Here is an 18,756-nt window from a genome sequence, read left to right on the forward strand (position 1 = left end):
TCTCCTCTCTCTCTAGTAGGCCCTCTCTCTCCTCTCTCTCTAGTAGGCTCTCTCTCCTCTCTCTCTAGTAGGCCCTCTCTCCTCTCTCTCTCTCTCTAGTAGGCCCTCTCTCCTCTCTCTCTCTAGTAGGCCCTCTCTCCTCTCTCTAGTAGGCCCCTCTCTCCTCTCTCTCTAGTAGGCCCCTCTCTCCTCTCTCTCTCTAGTAGGCCCTCTCTCCTCTCTCTCTCTAGTAGGCCCTCTCTCCCCTCTCTCTAGTAGGCCCTCTCTCCTCTCTCTCTAGTAGGCCCTCTCTCCTCTCTCTCTCTCTCTAGTAGGCCCTCTCTCCTCTCTCTCTCTAGTAGGCCCTCTCTCCTCTCTCTCTCTCTCTAGTAGGCCCTCTCTCCCCTCTCTCTAGTAGGCCCTCTCTCCTCTCTCTCTAGTAGGCCCTCTCTCCTCTCTCTCTCTAGTAGGCCCTCTCTCCTCTCTCCTCTCTCTCTAGTAGGCCCTCTCTCCTCTCTCTCTCTCTAGTAGGCCCTCTCTCCTCTCTCTAGTAGGCCCTCTCTCCTCTCTCTCTAGTAGGCCCTCTCTCCTCTCTCTCTAGTAGGCCCTCTCTCCTCTCTCTCTAGTAGGCCCTCTCTCCTCTCTCTCTCTCTCTAGTAGGACCTCTCTCCTCTCTCTCTCTCTAGTAGGCCCTCTCTCCTCTCTCTCTCTAGTAGGCCCTCTCTCCTCTCTCTCTCTAGTAGGCCCTCTCTCCTCTCTCTCTAGTAGGCCCTCTCTCTCCTCTCTCTCTAGTAGGCCCTCTCTCTCCTCTCTCTCTAGTAGGCCCTCTCTCCTCTCTCTCTAGTAGGCCCTCTCTCTCTCTCTAGTAGGCCCTCTCTCCTCTCTCTCTCTAGTAGGCCCTCTCTCCTCTCTCTCTCTAGTAGGCCCTCTCTCTCCTCTCTCTCTAGTAGGCCCTCTCTCCTCTCTCTCTAGTAGGCCCTCTCTCCTCTCTCTCTAGTAGGCCCTTCCTTCTCTCTCTCTCTCTAGTAGGCCCTCTCTCCTCTCTCTCTCTCTCTAGTAGGCCCTCTCTCCTCTCTCTCTAGTAGGCCCTCTCTCCTCTCTCTCTAGTAGGCCCTCTCTCCCCTCTCTCTAGTAGGCCCTCTCTCCTCTCTCTCTAGTAGGCCCTCTCTCCTCTCTCTCTCTCTCTCTAGTAGGCCCTCTCTCCTCTCTCTCTCTAGTAGGCCCTCTCTCTCTCTCTCTCTCTAGTAGGCCCTCTCTCCTCTCTCTCTCTAGTAGGCCCTCTCTCCTCTCTCTCTAGTAGGCCCTCTCTCCTCTCTCTCTCTCTCTAGTAGGCCCTCTCTCCCCTCTCTCTAGTAGGCCCTCTCTCCTCTCTCTCTCTCTAGTAGGCCCTCTCCCCTCTCTCTCTCTCTAGTAGGCCCTCTCTCCTCTCTCTCTAGTAGGCCCTCTCTCCTCTCTCTCTAGTAGGCCCTCTCTCCTCTCTCTCTCTCTCTCTCTAGTAGGCCCTCTCTCCTCTCTCTAGTAGGCCCTCTCTCCTCTCTCTCTAGTAGGCCCTCTCTCCTCTCTCTCTAGTAGGCCCTCTCTCCTCTCTCTCTAGTAGGCCCTCTCCCCTCTCTCTCTCTCTCTAGTAGGCCCTCTCTCCTCTCTCTCTCTCTCTAGTAGGCCCTCTCTCCTCTCTCTCTCTAGTAGGCCCTCTCTCCTCTCTCTCTCTAGTAGGCCCTCTCTCCTCTCTCTCTCTAGTAGGCCCTCTCTCCTCTCTCTCTCTAGTAGGCCCTCTCTCTTCTCTCTCTAGTAGGCCCTCTCTCCTCTCTCTCTCTAGTAGGCCCTCTCTCTCCTCTCTCTCTAGTAGGCCCTCTCTCTCCTCTCTCTCTAGTAGGCCCTCTCTCCTCTCTTTCTAGTAGGCCCTCTCTCCTCTCTCTCTAGTAGGCCTTCTCTCCTCTCTCTCTCTAGTAGGCCCCTCTCTCCTCTCTCTCTCTAGTAGGCCCTCTCTCCCCTCTCTCTAGTAGGCCCTCTCTCCTCTCTCTCTCTAGTAGGCCCTCTCTCCTCTCTCTCTCTCTCTAGTAGGCCCTCTCCTCTCTCTCTAGTAGGCCCTCTCTCCTCTCTCTCTCTCTCTCTAGTAGGCCCTCTCCTCTCTCTCTCTAGTAGGCCCTCTCTCCTCTCTCTCTCTAGTAGGCCCTCTCTCCCCTCTCTCTAGTAGGCCCTCTCTCCTCTCTCTCTCTAGTAGGCCCTCTCTCTCTCTCTCTCTCTAGTAGGCCCTCTCTCTCTCTCTCTCTAGTAGGCCCTCTCTCTCTCTCTCTCTAGTAGGCCCTCTCTCTCTCTAGTAGGCCCTCTCTCCTCTCTCTCTCTAGTAGGCCCTCTCTCCTCTCTCTCTCTAGTAGGCCCTCTCTCCTCTCTCTCTAGTAGGCCCTCTCTCCTCTCTCTCTAGTAGGCCCTCTCTCCTCTCTCTCTCTAGTAGGCCCTCTCCTCTCTCTCTCTAGTAGGCCCTCTCTCCTCTCTCTCTAGTAGGCCCTCTCTCCTCTCTCTCTCTAGTAGGCCCTCTCTCCTCTCTCTCTAGTAGGCCCTCTCCTCTCTCTCTAGTAGGCCCTCTCTCCTCTCTCTCTCTCTCTAGTAGGCCCTCTCTCCTCTCTCTCTAGTAGGCCCTCTCTCCTCTCTCTCTCTAGTAGGCCCTCTCTACACTCTCTCTCTAGTAGGCCCTCTCTCCCCTCTCTCTAGTAGGCCCTCTCTCCTCTCTCTCTCTAGTAGGCCCTCTCTCTCTCTCTCTCTCTCTTTAGTAGGCCCTCTCTCTCTCTCTCTCTAGTAGGCCCTCTCTCTCTCTAGTAGGCCCTCTCTCCTCTCTCTCTAGTAGGCCCTCTCTCCTCTCTCTCTCTAGTAGGCCCTCTCTCCTCTCTCTCTAGTAGGCCCTCTCTCCTCTCTCTCTCTAGTAGGCCCTCTCTCCTCTCTCTCTCTAGTAGGCCCTCTCTCCCCTCTCTCTAGTAGGCCCTCTCTCCTCTCTCTCTCTCTAGTAGGCCCTCTCTCCTCTCTCTCTCTCTAGTAGGCCCTCTCTCCCTCTCTCTCTCTAGTAGGCCCTCTCTCCCCTCTCTCTAGTAGGCCCTCTCTCCTCTCTCTCTCTAGTAGGCCCTCTCTCCTCTCTCTCTCTCTCTAGTAGGCCCTCTCTCCTCTCTCTCTCTAGTAGGCCCTCTCTCCCCCCTCTCTAGTAGGCCCTCTCTCCTCTCTCTCTCTAGTAGGCCCTCTCTCTCTCTCTCTCTCTAGTAGGCCCTCTCTCTCTCTCTCTCTCTAGTAGGCCCTCTCTCCTCTCTCTCTAGTAGGCCCTCTCTCCTCTCTCTCTCTCTAGTAGGCCCTCTCTCCTCTCTCTCTAGTAGGCCCTCTCTCCTCTCTCTCTAGTAGGCCCTCTCTCCTCTCTCTCTCTAGTAGGCCCTCTCTCCCCTCTCTCTAGTAGGCCCTCTCTCTCTCTCTAGTAGGCCCTCTCTCCTCTCTCTCTCTCTAGTAGGCCCTCTCTCCTCTCTCTCTCTAGTAGGCCCTCTCTCCCTCTCTCTCTCTAGTAGGCCCTCTCTCCCTCTCTCTAGTAGGCCCTCTCTCCTCTCTCTCTCTAGTAGGCCCTCTCTCCTTCTCTCTCTCTCTCTAGTAGGCCCTCTCTCCTCTCTCTCTCTAGTAGGCCCTCTCTCCTCTCTCTCTCTCTCTAGTAGGCCCTCTCTCCTCTCTCTCTAGTAGGCCCTCTCTCCTCTCTCTCTCTCTAGTAGGCCCTCTCTCCTCTCTCTCTCTCTCTAGTAGGCCCTCTCTCCTCTCTCTCTCTCTAGTAGGCCCTCTCTCCTCTCTCTCTCTAGTAGGCCCTCTCTCCTCTCTCTCTCTAGTAGGCCCTCTCTCCTCTCTCTCTCTCTAGTAGGCCCTCTCTCTCCCCTCTCTCTAGTAGGCCCTCTCTCCCCTCTCTCTAGTAGGCCCTCTCTCCTCTCTCTCTCTCTCTCTCTAGTAGGCCCTCTCTCCTCTCTCTCTCTCTAGTAGGCCCTCTCTCCTCTCTCTCTCTAGTAGGCCCTCTCCCCTCTCTCTCTCTAGTAGGCCCTCTCTCCTCTCTCTCTAGTAGGCCCTCTCTCCTCTCTCTCTAGTAGGCCCTCTCTCCTCTCTCTCTAGTAGGCCCTCTCTCCTCTCTCTCTCTCTAGTAGGCCCTCTCTCCCCCTCTCCCCTCTCTCTAGTAGGCCCTCTCTCCCCCTCTCCCCTCTCTCTAGTAGGCCCTCTTTCCCCCTCTCCCCTCTCTCTAGTAGGCCCTCTCTCCTCTCTCTCTCTCTCTAGTAGGCCCTCTCTCCTCTCTCTCTCTCTCTAGTAGGCCCTCTCTCCCCCTCTCCCCTCTCTCTAGTAGGCCCTCTCTCCCCCCTCTCCCCTCTCTCTAGTAGGCCCTCTCTCCTCTCTCTCTCTCTCTCTAGTAGGCCCTCTCTCCCCCTCTCTCCCTCTCTCTAGTAGGCCCTCTCTCCCCCTCTCCCCTCTCTCTAGTAGGCCCTCTCTCCCCCTCTCCCCTCTCTCTAGTAGGCCCACTCTCCCCCTCTCTCCCTCTCTCTAGTAGGCCCTCTCTCCCCCTCTCCCCTCTCTCTAGTAGGCCCTCTCTCCCCCTCTCCCCTCTCTCTAGTAGGCCCACTCTCCCCCTCTCCCCTCTCTCTAGTAGGCCCTCTCTCCCCCTCTCCCCTCTCTCTAGTAGGCCCTCTCTCCTCTCTCTCTCTCTCTAGTAGGCCCTCTCTCCCCCTCTCCCCTCTTTCTAGTAGGATCTCTTTCCACTCTCCATCTCTCCCTGTCTGTTTGTCTGTCTGTCTCTCTGTCTTTTTGTGCATCTCTCTCTCACAGTAAAGATCTGTGTTCTTTCTGTCTCTCTCCATAGGTAATGAGTTTGGCCACCCAGAGTGGCTGGACTTCCCCAGGATAGGTAATTGTGAGAGTTATAAGTACGCCCGTCGTCAGTACAACCTGTTGGACCCTGACAACAACCTACGCTACACACAGCTGTACGCCTTTGACAGAGACATGAACCTCACTGAGGACAAATATGGATGGCTGGCCTCACAGAAGGTAGGATTTACAGACCTTACTTTCATTCATTTTTATAAATGTGTATATTTTTTAACCCGTTTTTCTTCACAATTTTGTGATATCCAATTGGTAGTTACAGTCTTGTCCCATCGCTGCAACTCCCGTACGGACACGGGAGAGGCGAAGGTCGAGAGCCATGCGTCCTCCGAAACACGACCCTGCTCGCTTAACCTGGAAGCCAGCCGCACCAATGTGTCGGAGGTACAACTGGTAACCGTGTCAGCCTGCATGCGCCCGGCCCGCCACAAGGAGTCGCTAGAGGGCGATGGGACAAGGACATCCCGGCCCGGCCAAACCCTCCCCTAACCCGGACGACGCTGGACGAGTTGGGCGCCGCTTCATGGGTCTCCCGGTCGCGGCCGGCTGTGACACAGCCCAGGATCGAACCAGGGGTCTGTAGTGACGCCTCCAGCACTGCAGTACCTTAGACCGCTGGGCCACTCGGGAGGCCCACTTTCATTCATTTTAACTTAATAATTTTGTATGGCTTGTCTTGATTAGGAGATAAGACACTGCAATCAGCAAAGTTCTTTATTGGTCTTGTCTATTTTAAAATATAATTTATCATGAACAAATGTGAGTATATTTACATTTTACATTTTAGTCATTTTAGCAGACGCTCTTATCCAGAGCGACTTACAGTTAGTGCATACATTATTATTTTTCATACCCCCTGTGGGAATCGAAACCACAACCCTGGCGTTGCAAACGCCATGCTCTACCAACTGAGCTACATCCCTGCCGGCCATTCCCTCCCCTACCCTGGACGACGCTGGGCCAATTGCGCGCCGCCCCATGGGTCTCCCGGTCGCGGCTGGCTACGACAGAGCCTGGATTCGAACCAGGATCTCTAGTGGCACAGCTAGCACTGCGATGCAGACCACTGCGCCACTCGGCCTATATCAAGTCAAGAGTATTATTACATTATACATTACTCACTTCTCAATGAACAAACTCCTGTCACATACAAGGAGGCCCTCATTTCACATGCTCTTCCATGCCCCTCCAGTTGATAAAGTATCTTGCTGCTCTGCGTTGAGAGAAAAGCTCTTCCATGCCCCTCCAGTTGATAAAGTCTCTTGCTGCTCTGCGTTGAGAGAAAAGCTCTTCCATGCCCCTCCAGTTGATAAAGTATCTTGCTGCTCTGCGTTGAGAGAAAAGAAAAGGTCCTGTATCTCATCGTATCTCATCGTCCACCACTGGAGGAAGACTTTAGGCTCAGTGATGTCCAGACTGTAGACAGGCCTGAACCTTGAACTCTTGACTCCAGCAGCTTTTCCTCCATCTTGTTTCAGATGCCCCTCCATGCCACCACGTTACCTGCAAGGTGCAAGTTTCAAAGTTTATATGCCAGGTGCATATACAACAGGTGTAAAACACTACTGTGACATTCTTACCCTGAGAGCTCTTTCCCAACAATGCAGTAGTAGTAATAATAATAATAATAATAATAATAATAATAATAATAATAATAATAATATAGATAATATTTTATTTTTTTACTAACAGAAGAACTATGATGAGAGTTAAAGAAACTGGAGTGGTTGTATATACAGGTCAGTGTCAGTACCTTATTCAATGTGCAGGGGTACTGGAGTGGTTGGATATACAGGTCAGTACCTTATTCAATGTTCAGGGGTACTGGAGTGGTTGGATATACAGGTCAGTACCTTATTCAATGTGCAGGGGTACTGGAGTGGTTGGATATACAGGTCAGTACCTTATTCAATGTGCAGGGGTACTGGAGTGGTTGGATAAACAGGTCAGTACCTTATTCAATGTTCAGGGGTACTGGAGTGGTTGGATATACAGGTCAGTACCTTATTCAATGTGCAGGGGTACTGGAGTGGTTGTATATACAGGTCAGTGTCAGTACCTTATTCAATGTGCAGGGGTACTGGAGTGGTGGTACAGTGAGGGGAAAAAAGTATTTGATCCCCTGCTGATTTTGTATGTTTTCCCAATGACAAAGACATGATCAGTCTATAATTTTAAATGGTAGGTTTATTGAACAGTGAGAGACAGAAAATCCAGAAAAACGCATGTCAAAAATGTTATAAATTGATTTGCATTTTTAATGAGGGAAATAAGTATTTGACCCCTCTGCAAAACATGACTTAGTACTTGGTGGCGAAACTCTTGTTGGCAATCACAGAGGTCAGACGTTTCTTGTAGTTGGCAACCAGGTTTGCACACATCTCAGGAGGGATTTTGTCCCACTCCTCTTTGCAGATCTTCTCCAAGTCATTAAGGTTTCGAGCCTGACGTTGGGCAACTCAAACCTTCAGCTCCCTCCACAGATATTCAGACCCTTTGCTGTGTTACTCGAAATTGAGCTCAGATGCTGTTTCCATTGATCATCCTTAAGATGTTTCTACATCTTGATTGGAGTCCACCTGTGGTAAATTAAATTGATTGGACATGATTTGGAAAGGCACACACCTGTCTATATAAGGTCCCACAGTTGACAGTGCATGTCAGAGCAAAAACCAAGCCATGAGGTCGAAGGAATTGTCCGTAGAGCTCCGAGACAGGATTGTGTCGAGGTACAGATCTGCGGAAGGGTACCAAAACATTTCTGCAGAATTGAAGGTCCCCAAGAACACAGTGGCCTCCATCATTATTAAATGGAAGAAGTTTTGAACCACCAAGACTCTTCCTAGAGCTGGCTGCCCGGCCAAACTGAGCAATCGGGGGAGAAGGGCCTTGGTCAGGGAGGTGACCAAGAACCCGATTGTCACTCTGACAGCGCTCCAGAGTTCCTCTGTGGAGATGGGAAAACCTACCAGAAGGACAACCATCTCTGCAGCACTCCACCAATCAGGCCTTTATGGTAGAGTGGCCAGACGGAAGCCACTCCTTAGTAAGGCACATGACAGCCTGCTTGGAGTTTGCCAAAAGACACCTAAAGGACTCTCAGACCATGAGAAACAAGATTCTCTGGTCTGAATGCCAAGCGTCACGTCTGGAGGAAACCTTGCACCATCTCTACGGTGAAGCAAGGTGGTGGCAGCATCATGCTGTGGGATGTTTTTCAGTGGCAGGGCTATGAGACTAGTCAGGATTGAGGGAAAGATGAACAGAGAAAAGTACAGGGAGATCCTTGATGAAAACCTGCTCCAGAACGCTCAGGACCTCAGACTGGGGCGAAGGTTCACCTTCCAACAGGACAACGACCCTAAGCACACAGCCAAGACAACGCAGGAGTGGCTTTGGGACAAGTCTCTGAATGTCCTTGAGTGGCCCAGCCAGAGCCTGGACTTGAACCCGATCGAACATCTCTGGAGAGACATGAAAATAGCTGTGCAGCAACGCTCCCCATCCAACCTGACAGAGCTTGAGAGGATCTGCAGAGAAGAATGGGAGAAACACCCCAAATGCAGGTGTGCCAAACCGAAGAAGACTCGAGGCTGTAATCGCTGCCAAAGGTGCTTCAACAAAATACTGAGTAAAGGGTCTGAGTACTTATGTAAATGTGATGTTTTCGGTTTTTATTTGTAATAAATGTTCCAACATTTCTAAACTTGTTTTTGCTTTGTCATTATGGGGTATTGTGTGTAGATTGAGACCATTAAAAAATATATATATATATTTTAGAATAAGGCTGTAACGTAAGTGTGGAAAAAGTAAAGGAGTCTGAATACTTTCCGAATGCACTGTATATATGGTGTGACGCTGGACAGCACCCTGTCGTTCTCTGCAAACATCAAAGCAGTGACTCGCTCCTGCAGGTTCATTCTCATCAAAAATGTTGTAGAGCAGGGTTGCCCAACCCTGTTCCTGGAGAGCTACCGTCCTGTAGGTTTTTGCTCCAACCCTAATCTAGCACACCGGATTCTAATAATTAGCAGGTTGATACGATGAATCAGGTTAGTAACACCTGGGGTTGGAGCGAAAACCTACAGGAGGGTAGCTCTCCAGGAACAGGGTTGGGCAACCCTGCTCTACAACATCCGTAGAGTACGAACCTACGTCACACAGCCTTTCGTGAACTAACACTCGCTCTGGATAAGAGCATCTGCTAAATGTAAATTATATTGTTGTATTATTACATTTCATATATGACTAGTTGAATCAGGTGTTTGACTAGTTGGACACTTTGCTAGTAAGACTGGACACCACTGGCCTAAAGGTTTTAGAAGATTAACAGTCACTGGAGGACTGCTGGTATCACAATCACAATTATGTACTCTTCTCTTTCCTCTCATCAATCCATCCATCCATCCTCATCTCTTCCTCTCTCCTTCAGGTGTTGATGACCACGGTGGATGAGAAGGATAAAGTGATCGTGTTTGAAAGAGCCAACGTTATGTTTGTGTTCAACTTCCACCCCAGTAACAGCTACAGCGACTACCGCATAGCAGCCGGTCCGAACGGGAAGTATCCTTTACCACTGAGGTACGCTGGGACGGACACCGCCACTCCTTCCTCCCTGCTCTGGGTTATCCAGGAGTAGAGGAACACAGAGGAGCCCTTTATTACAGGGAGACAATAGTGCTCCCACACCAGCTAATTGGTCCTGCCCTGAGGGATATGTTGCCCTGGCAGTGGGGATATGTTGCCCTGGCAGTGGGGATATGTTGCCCTGGCAGTGGGGATATGTTGCTCTGGCAGTGGGGATATGTTGCCCTGGCAGTGGGGATATGTTGCCCTGGCAGTGGGGATATGTTGCCCTGGCAGTGGGGATATGTTGCCCTGGCAGTGGGGATATGTTGCCCTGGCAGTGGGGATATGTTGCCCATGTGTAGAGGTTATGTTGTAGAGGTTCAGTGTGGTACATGTTGAAGGGGTTCAGTGTGGTACATGTTGTAGGGGTTCAGTGTGGTACATGTTGAAGAGGTTCAGACCCTTGAATGTTTTGGTACCTACTGGAGAGCTCTTCTTTTGTCTGGACCCATTCAGCGTCGTTCTCACCCTCTTAAGCCTTAGCCCCACCCATCTCTTTAAGGATTCACATGTGAGGCCATGTGCTAAACAGAGTGAGTACGGTAGTGGACTAAACAACCAAAGATTTCAAGACTAAAGGCTGGTTTATACTACGTCTGTAGACAGTTGTCGCAGTGACATCACAAACATTATATTGTCGTCCGACATCAAACTTGTCGTTGTCGTTATGAAAAAGTATAAACACAAAAATGACAGGCTGCGTGACATCAGCAACCTGGTGGTCCAAAATAGCATAACTGGTGTATTTTAACACCAATAAACCCACTTGTTTAGTAATTAATTTAGTATATGTCAATCTAGTAAACCAGGCAACTAAAAGCAACTTTCTAAACAATGTTTTGGTTCGTTTCTAGCTTGTTAGCTAGCTAGCTAGCTAATGTTAAGTTAGCTGGCTAGCCAGTTCAAATAATGACCAAATCATATAGCTGACAACATCTTCCCTTTAGCTCATTTGTCGTCATTATTACAGGAAAATAAACTCACAACAAGATCATTATTTACAAGTTAATAGCGAGCTAATTACAGAAAATAGCTTACAGTTGTGAGCGTGACTAAATAAAAGCAGGGCATTCTACCAGAGAATTTTAAAACATGGACACTGTCTTGTTGGCCTAACGTTATATCCTAATCTGACTTTGGTGCAGGTCATGTTCTTCACATTACCGTCTCTGGTAAACAAATACTATATCAAATAAAATCAAAGTTTATTTTTTACATGCACAGGATACAGAAGGTGTAAATGGTACAGTGAAATGGTTACTTTCACAGTGGAGTCTTTTGTTTAGACATGTAGCTAACTAGCTAGCTAAACAATTAACCATAATCCCAACTCATAACGTTACTGCCCTGCATGAATCTGCAGGTAGCTAACCAACCAGCTAGCTAGCTAGGTAACATTAGGCTATAACTAGCAATGAAAATGGCTCTGAGATACGAATAATATTACTACACAGATCATACACGTAACGTTAGCTAGCGAACCTGCAAGCTAGTGTTCGCATTTTGATAAAACATTTATGTTTACGTCCGACGGACAAATCTGGGTTTGGCCGATGCCAGGAGAACGCTACCTGCCCCAATTCTGCGCGTCCAAATTTATGGCAACAGTTTGGGGAATGGCCTTTCCTGTTTCAGCATGACAATGACCCCGTGCACAAAGCAAGGTCCATACAGAAATGGTTTGTTGAGATCGGTGTGGAAGAACCTCTACTGGCCTGCACAGAGCCCTGAACCCCATTGAAGACCTTTTGAACACCTTTGGGATTAATTGGAACGCAGATAGCTAAGAATGGATGGAGAGATGGAGGTAGGTAGCTAAGGATGGATGGAGAGATGGAGGTAGGTAGCTGAGGAGAGATGGAGGTAGGTAGCTGAGGATCAATCAAATCCCCTGCTGGTGTTTATCGAGACTCTGGTCTCCAGGGGAAACCGCTAAGCCAAGGAGCTTTCAGCCTATTGGACCACACGTACCGGGTGTGTCAATGTAGGAACGTGCCTGGCTCTCGCCTCTGTGTGTCAGTAATGTAGTAACATGCTACTAACTGCCCATTAGCTGAACTGGTCTTTTTACCCCTGACAGCTGTGCTCTGCTCAGGAGTGCTGGTTAAACACACACACTGTGGTATCACACATAGACTTCAGTACATCTGTTCTCTAACTCCCACTCTCTTCCAGCTGCGTTTACCCTAGCAGGCTCATATTTACTCATATTTACTTCAATCCATCACAGTCTCAGAGCAACACACACACACTCTCCCCATCTCTCTCTCTCGCTCTCTCTCTCTCTCTCTCTCTCTCTCTCTCTCTCTCTCTCTCGCTATCTCTCTCTCTCGCTATCTCTCTCTCTCGCTATCTCTCTCTCTCTCTCTCTCTCTCTCTCTCTCTCTCTCTCTGTATCTCTCTCTGTATATCTCTCTCTCTCTCTCCTCCCCTCTCTCTCTCTCTCTCTCTCTCTCTCTCTCTCTCCTCCCCTCTCTCTCCCCCCTCTCTCTCTCTCTCTCTCTCTCTCTTCTCCCTCTCAGTATCCCTCTCTCTCTCTCTCTCTCTCTCTCTGTATCTCTCTCTCGCTATCTCTCTCTCTCTCTCTGTATCTCTCTCCCTCTTCTCCCTCTCTCTCAGTAACTCTCTCTCTCTGTATCTCTCTCTCTCTATGTATCTCTCACCCTATCTCTCTCTCTCTCTCTCTGTATCTCTCTCTGTATATCTATCTCTCTCTCTCTCTCTCTGGCTCTGGCTCTGGCTCTCAATTCAATTTCAATTTCAATTTAAGGGCTTTATTGGCATGGGAAACGTATGTTAACATTGCCAAAGCAAGTGAAGTAGATAGTAAACAAAAGTGAAATAAACAATAAATATTAACAGTAAACATTACACTCAGAAGTTTCAAAAGAATAAAGACATTTCAAATGTCATATTATGTATATATACAGTGTTGTAACAATGTGCAAATAGTTAAAGTACAAAAGGGAAAATAAATCAACATAAATATGGGTTGTATTTACATTGGTGTTTGTTCTTCACTGGTTGCCCTTTTCTTGTGGCAACAGGTCACAAATATTGTAGCTGTGATGGCACACTGTGGTTTTTCACCCAGTAGATAAGGGAGTTTATAAAAATTGGGTTTGTTTTCTAATTCTTTGTGGATCGCTGTAATCTGAGGGAAATATGTGTCTATAAAATGGTCATACATTTGGCAGGAGGTTAGAAAGTGCAGCTCAGTTTCCACCTCATTTTGTTGGCAGTGTGCACATAGCCTGTCTTCTCTTGAGAGCCAGGTCTGCCTACGGCGTCCTTTCTCAATAGCAAGGCTATGCTCACTGAGTCTGTACATAGTCAAAGCTTTCCTTAAGTTTGGGTCAGTCACAGTGGTCAGGTATTCTGCCACTGTGTACTCTCTGTTTAGGGCCAAATAGCATTCTAGTTTGCTCTGTTTTTTTGTTTGTTCTTTCCAATGTGTCAAGTAATTCTCTTTTTGTTTTCTCATGATTTGGTTGGGTCTAATTGTGTTGTTGTCCTGGGGTTCTGTGGGGTCTGTTTGTGTTTGTGAACAGAGCCCCAGGACCAGCTTACTTAGGGGACTCTTCTCCAAGTTCATCTCTCTGTAGGTGATGGCTTTGTTATGGAAGGTTTGGGAATCGCTTCCTTTTAAGTGGTTATATAATTTAACGGCTCTTTTCTGGATTTTGATAATTAGCAGGTATTGGCCTAATTCTGCTCTGCATGCATTATTTGGTGTTTTACGTTGTACACGGAGGATGTTTTTGCAGAATTCTGCATGCAGAGTCTCAATTTGGTGTTTGTCCCATTTTGTGAATTCTTGGTTGGTGAGCGGACCCCAGACCTCACAACCATGAAGGGCAATGGGTTCTATAACTGATTCAAGTATTTTTAACCAGATCCTAATTGGGATGTCAAATTTGATGTTCCTTTTGATGGCATAGAAGGCCCTTCTTGCCTTGTCTCTCAGATCGTTCACAGCTTTGTGGAAGTTACCTGTGGCGCTGATGTTTAGGCCGAGGTATGTATAGTTTTTTGTGTGCTCTAGGGCAACGGTGTCTAGATGGTATTTGTATTTGTGGCCCTGGCAACTGGACCTTTTTTGGAACACCATTATTTTTGTCTTACTGAGATTTACTGTCAGGGCCCAGGTCTGACAGAATCTGTGCAGAAGATCTAAGTGCTGCTGTAGGCCCTACTTGGTTGGTGACAGAAGCACCAGATCATCAGCAAACAGAAGACATTTGACTTCAGATTCTAGTAGGGTGAGGCCGGGTGCTGCAGACTGTTCTAGTGCCCTCGCCAATTCGTTGATATATATGTTGAAGAGGGTGGGGCTTAAACTGCATCCCTGTCTCACCCCACGGCCCTGTGTGTGTTTTTTGCCAATTTTAACCGCACACTTGTTGTTTGTGTACATGGATTTTATAATGTTGTATGTTTTTCCCCCAACCCCACTTTCCATCAATTTGTATAGCAGACCCTCATGCCAAATTGAGTCAAGCTTTTTTGAAATCAACAAAGCATGAGAAGACTTTGCCTTTGTTTTGGTTTGTTTGTTTGTCAATTAGGGTGTGCAGGGTGAATACGTGGTCTGTCATACGGTAATTTGGTAAAAAGCCGATTTGACATTTGCTCAGAACATTGTTTTCACTGAGGAAATGAACTAGTCTGCTGTTAATGATAATGCAGAGGATTTTCCCAAGGTTGCTATTGACGCATATCCCACGGTAGTTATTGGGGTCAAATTTGTCTCCACTTTTGTGGATTGGGGTGATCAGTCCTTGGCTCCAAATATTGGGGAAGGTGCCAGAGCTAAGGATGATGTTAAAGAGTTTAAGTATAGCTAATTGGAATTTGTGGTCTGTATATATTATCATTTCATTGAGGATACCATCAACACCACAGGCCTTTTTGGGTTGGAGGGTTTGTATTTTGTCCTGTAGTTCATTCAATGTAATTGGAGAATCCAGTGGGTTCTGGTAGTCTTTAATAGTTGATTCTAAGATTTGCATTTGATCATGTATATTTTTTTGCTGTTTGTTCTCGGTTATAGGGCCAAAAAGATTGGAGAAGTGGTTTACCCATACATCTCCGTTTTCGTTAGATAACTCTTCGTGGTGTTTGTTTAGTGTTTTACAATTTTCCCAGAAGTGTTTAGAGTCTATGGATTCTTCAATTACATTGAGCTGATTTCTGACGTGCTGTTCCTTCTTTTTCCGTAGTGTATTTCTGTATTGTTTTAGTGATTCACCATAGTGAAGGGGTAGGCTCAGGTTTTCTGGGTCTCCATGTTTTTGGTTGGATAGGTTTCTCAATTTCTTTCTTAGGTTTTTGCATTCTTCATCAAACCATTTGTCATTGTTGTTAATTTTATTTGGTTTTCTGTTAGAGATGTTTAGATTTGATAGGGAAGCTGAGAGGTAAAATATACTGTTTAGGTTTTCTACTGCCAAGTTTACACCTTCACTATTACAGTGGAACGTTTTGTCCAGGAAGTTGTCTAGAATGGATTTAATTTGTTGTTGCCTAATTGTTTTTTGGTAGGTTTCGACACTACTTTCCTTCCATCTATAGCTTTTCTTAATATTATTCAGTTCCTTTGGCTTTGATGCCTCATGATTGAGTATTGCTCTGTTCAAGTAGACTGTGATTTTGCTGTGGTCTGATAGGGGTGTCAGTGGGCTGACTGTGAACGCTCTGAGAGACTCTGGGTTGAGGTCAGTGATAAAGTAGTCTACAGTACTACTGCCAAGAGATGAGCTATAGGTGTACCTACCATAGGAGTCCCCTCGAAGCCTACCATTGACTATGTACAGACCCAGCGTGCGACAGAGCTGCAGGAGTCGTGACCCGTTTTTGTTGGTTATATTGTGGTAGTTGTGCCTAGGGGGGCATATGGGGGAGGGAATGCTGTCACCTCCAGGTAGGTGTTTGTCCCCCTGTGTGCTGAGGGTGTCAGGTTCTTGTCCAGTTCTGGCATTTAGGTCGCCACAGACTAGTACATGTCCCTGGGCCTGGAAATGGTTGATCTCCCACCTCTAGGATGGAGAAGCTGTCTTCATTAAAGTATGGGGATTCTAATGGGGGGATATAGGTAGCACACAGGAGGACATTTTTCTCTGTTGAGATCATTTCCTTTTGAATTTCTAACCAAATGTAAAATGTTCCTGTTTTGATTAATTTAATAGAGTGAGTTAGGTCTGCTCTATACCAAATTAGCATACCCCCTGAGTCCCTTCCCTGTTTCACACCTGGTAGTTTGGTGGATGGGACTACCAGCTCTCTGTAACCTAGAGGGCAACCAGTGGTTCGGTCTACTCTATACCATGTTTCTTGTAGGATAACAATGTCTGTATTTCCGATTTCTTTGGTGAAGTCCAGATTCCTGCTCTTTAGGCCAAAGGCAGATGACCTCAGGCCTTGGATATTCCAGGATGAAATAGTGAAGGCTTTGTGTTCCATAAGGTTCTAATGTTGTTGGTCGTGTGGTTTGGCCTCAGGCCAGTAATTGTGAGCAGAGCCTGCTGAGCATCTGGTACATGCCATTGGCTTGGGCTAGTGTAAGAGTGGGGGTTGGGCCTGTTTGCCTGCTCACGGCCTGGGCATATGTGTGACTTTCATGTTGAGGCCCTCTTTGCGGGGGTTGGGGTCTTGGGGTGGGTAAGAGGGGCATAGGTCTGATCTGAGGGGGCCTAAATGGGGTGTGGGCATGGTTGGTTTGGGGGGGTGTTAATTGGTTGGGGTGGGGGTGTAGATGTGGCTGGTGGTGCTGTGGTCTGGATGTAGGTCCTCTCTGCGGGGGTCCTCTATGTGTAGGTCCTGGGGGGGGGGGGGTCCCGCAGGTCTGGGAGAGTGTCTCGCTGGTCTGGGCGGGGTGTCTGTTGATCTGTTGCTCCTGTGTGAGGTGTTGGGTCTGCGGTTGAGAGCGATATCCTTTAGGGTCCGGGCGAAGGTGGGCACTGCTGCCTTGTATAGGTGGACCTGGTCATAAAAGCTGTTCACGTCCAGGGTGGAGTGGTGGGCCAGGTAGACATTTGGTTTTGATGCACAGTCACGGGAAATACTTGCGTTTACCCGCTGTATGGTAGCAGGGTGGAAGTATTTTCGTGGTAACAGGGTTGAGATAACCACTTGTGCGTTGGGGAAAGTAGAAGAGGCTTTTTCAATCACTCCCTTGAGTGCTGTGGTCGTTTGTGCCTGTGTGTATTATTATGTGGCTGGGTGATCCTAGTCGGTCCTCAGACAGAAGGTCTAGGGCGCGCTGGGTGTTTGGACACCAGAGTTTAGACACCGTGTGTTTTGGAAAAAGTTTATTTTCTTGTATATATTTCCCGTTTGAGTCCATAAGGAGTACAATCTGTGGCTTGTGTATGTCCTCAGTGGGTGTGGGGGGGTCATCAGGAGGGCTATCAGGGTGTCTGACAGGGGGGTTGCTCAGAGGGGTTGGGGTCCCCAGGGCTTGGGGTTCTTCATTTGTTTGTCCGTCTGTGATGTCGAGGCTATGGTCAGGGTCTAGGGTGTACTGTTCTGCTGCGGTGTCGAGACTTTGGCCAGGATCTGAGGTGGGCTGTTCTGCTGGCTTCTCTGCGGGGGTGGCCAGCTCTCTAATGGGTTGTTCTCTGTCACCCGTCATCGTTCTCATCTTCTCCTCCAGCACTCTGATCCTCTCCTCTAGTGCTCTGTTCTTCTCCTGCTCCTGCTCTTTCTCCTGTTGATGTTGTCTCACCACAGTCCAGAGTGCAGACATGTCTCTCTCTACCTCCAGCTCTCCAGGTCTAGTTAAGGGGGTGTTGTTGTGCTGGACTGTTGTCTGGGTCTGTGCTGACTGGAGTGTGTTCACCTGCTGTTCCAGCTCCACCTGCCTTACCTCCAGCTGGGTGCATTTATCCTTCAATTCAATGAGGGAGTAGTTCTCTCTCTCTCTCTCTCTCTCTCTCTCTCTCTCTCTCTCTCTCTCTCTCTCTCTCTCTCTCTCTCTCTCTCTCTCTCTCTCTCTCTCTCTCTCTCTCTCTCTCTCTCTCTCTCTCTCTCTCTCTCTCTCTCTCTCTCTCTCTCTCTCTCTCTCTCTCTCTCTCTCTCTCTCTCAGAGAGAGAATCACACGCATCAACGTACACACACACCCTAAAGAGTGAGGAGGAGGTAGGTACTGTAAACTGATAGAGATATAGATCACAGCAGACAGATGTCTGGACAGATATCTAAACAGCCAGACGGACGGACTTCCAGACAGACGTTTAGACAGGCGGACGGACGTCTAGACAGGCGGACAAAACCGACAGATAGACTTCTAGACCGACCGAGAGGAGGTCCATCAGAAGAGAAATACACAGGAAGTTCTGTATCCAATATTTACACACACCAACACTTTTTATTTTTTGATCTGCCACACCTGTCTTATCCCCTAGAGTGATGACAATGGTTGCTTGGAGAGAGAGAGGACGAGGAGAGAGGGAGGGGGGAGAGCGAGAGAGGGGAGAGGGAGGAGAGAGGACGAGGCGAGATGAGGAGGAGGCGAGATGAAGAGGAGGAGAGAGGAGGAGGAAGGGGAGAGAGAGATCAGAAGAGAGGGGATTCAGAAGGAAATTGGAGCTTCTGGAGGGATTTCTGCCTAAACCTGCAAAGGAAAGGAAGAGGAGGAGGAGAGGGTAGGAGGAGGAGAGAAAGAGGGAGGAGGAGAGAGAAAGAGGGAGGAGGAGAGAGGAGGAGGAGAGGGGAAGAGGAAGAGGAGGAGGAGGAGAGAGGAGGAAGAGGATGAGGTGGAGAGAGGAAGAGGATGAGGTGGAGAGAGGAAGAGGAGGATATAACAGGGAAGGGGAGGTGGAAGAAGGGAAAGAACAGAGGAAGCTGTTTTTTGTTCCCTTTTTGAGGCAGATGTCCTCAAGGAATCACTGTCCTCAGAGAGAGAGTGAGAGAGAGACCCAGTCCATACTGTTTTGTGTAATTGTGTAGTATTCCTCCTCCATTTCCCCAGTGTAACTTCAGCAAGGAATTCAAAAAGGCCGAAGAGAGAGGAGAGAGAGAGAGAGAGAGAGAGAGAGAGAGAGAGGAGAGAGAGAGAGAGAGAGAGAGAGAGAGAGAGGAAGAGAGAGGAGAGAGAGAGAGAGAGAGAGAGAGAGAGAGAGAGAGAGAGGAGAGAGAGAGAGGAGGAGGAGAGAGAGAGAGAGAGAGAGAGGAGGAGAGAGAGAGAGAGAGAGAGAGAGAGAGAGAGGAGAGAGAGAGAGAGAGAGAGAGGAAGAGAGGAGAGAGAGAGAGAGAGAGAGAGAGAG

The 18,756-nt window shown here is 48.5% G+C and overlaps 1 pseudogene; it reads left to right on the top strand.

The window, feature by feature from the left end:
- The window catches only part of LOC121542056, a 205,191-nt pseudogene that overhangs the window by 151,525 nt on the left and 34,910 nt on the right, over positions 1–18,756 (top strand).

This window comes from Coregonus clupeaformis, unplaced genomic scaffold (assembly GCF_020615455.1).
Source record: "Coregonus clupeaformis isolate EN_2021a unplaced genomic scaffold, ASM2061545v1 scaf0208, whole genome shotgun sequence".
Lineage (NCBI taxonomy): Eukaryota > Metazoa > Chordata > Actinopteri > Salmoniformes > Salmonidae > Coregonus > Coregonus clupeaformis.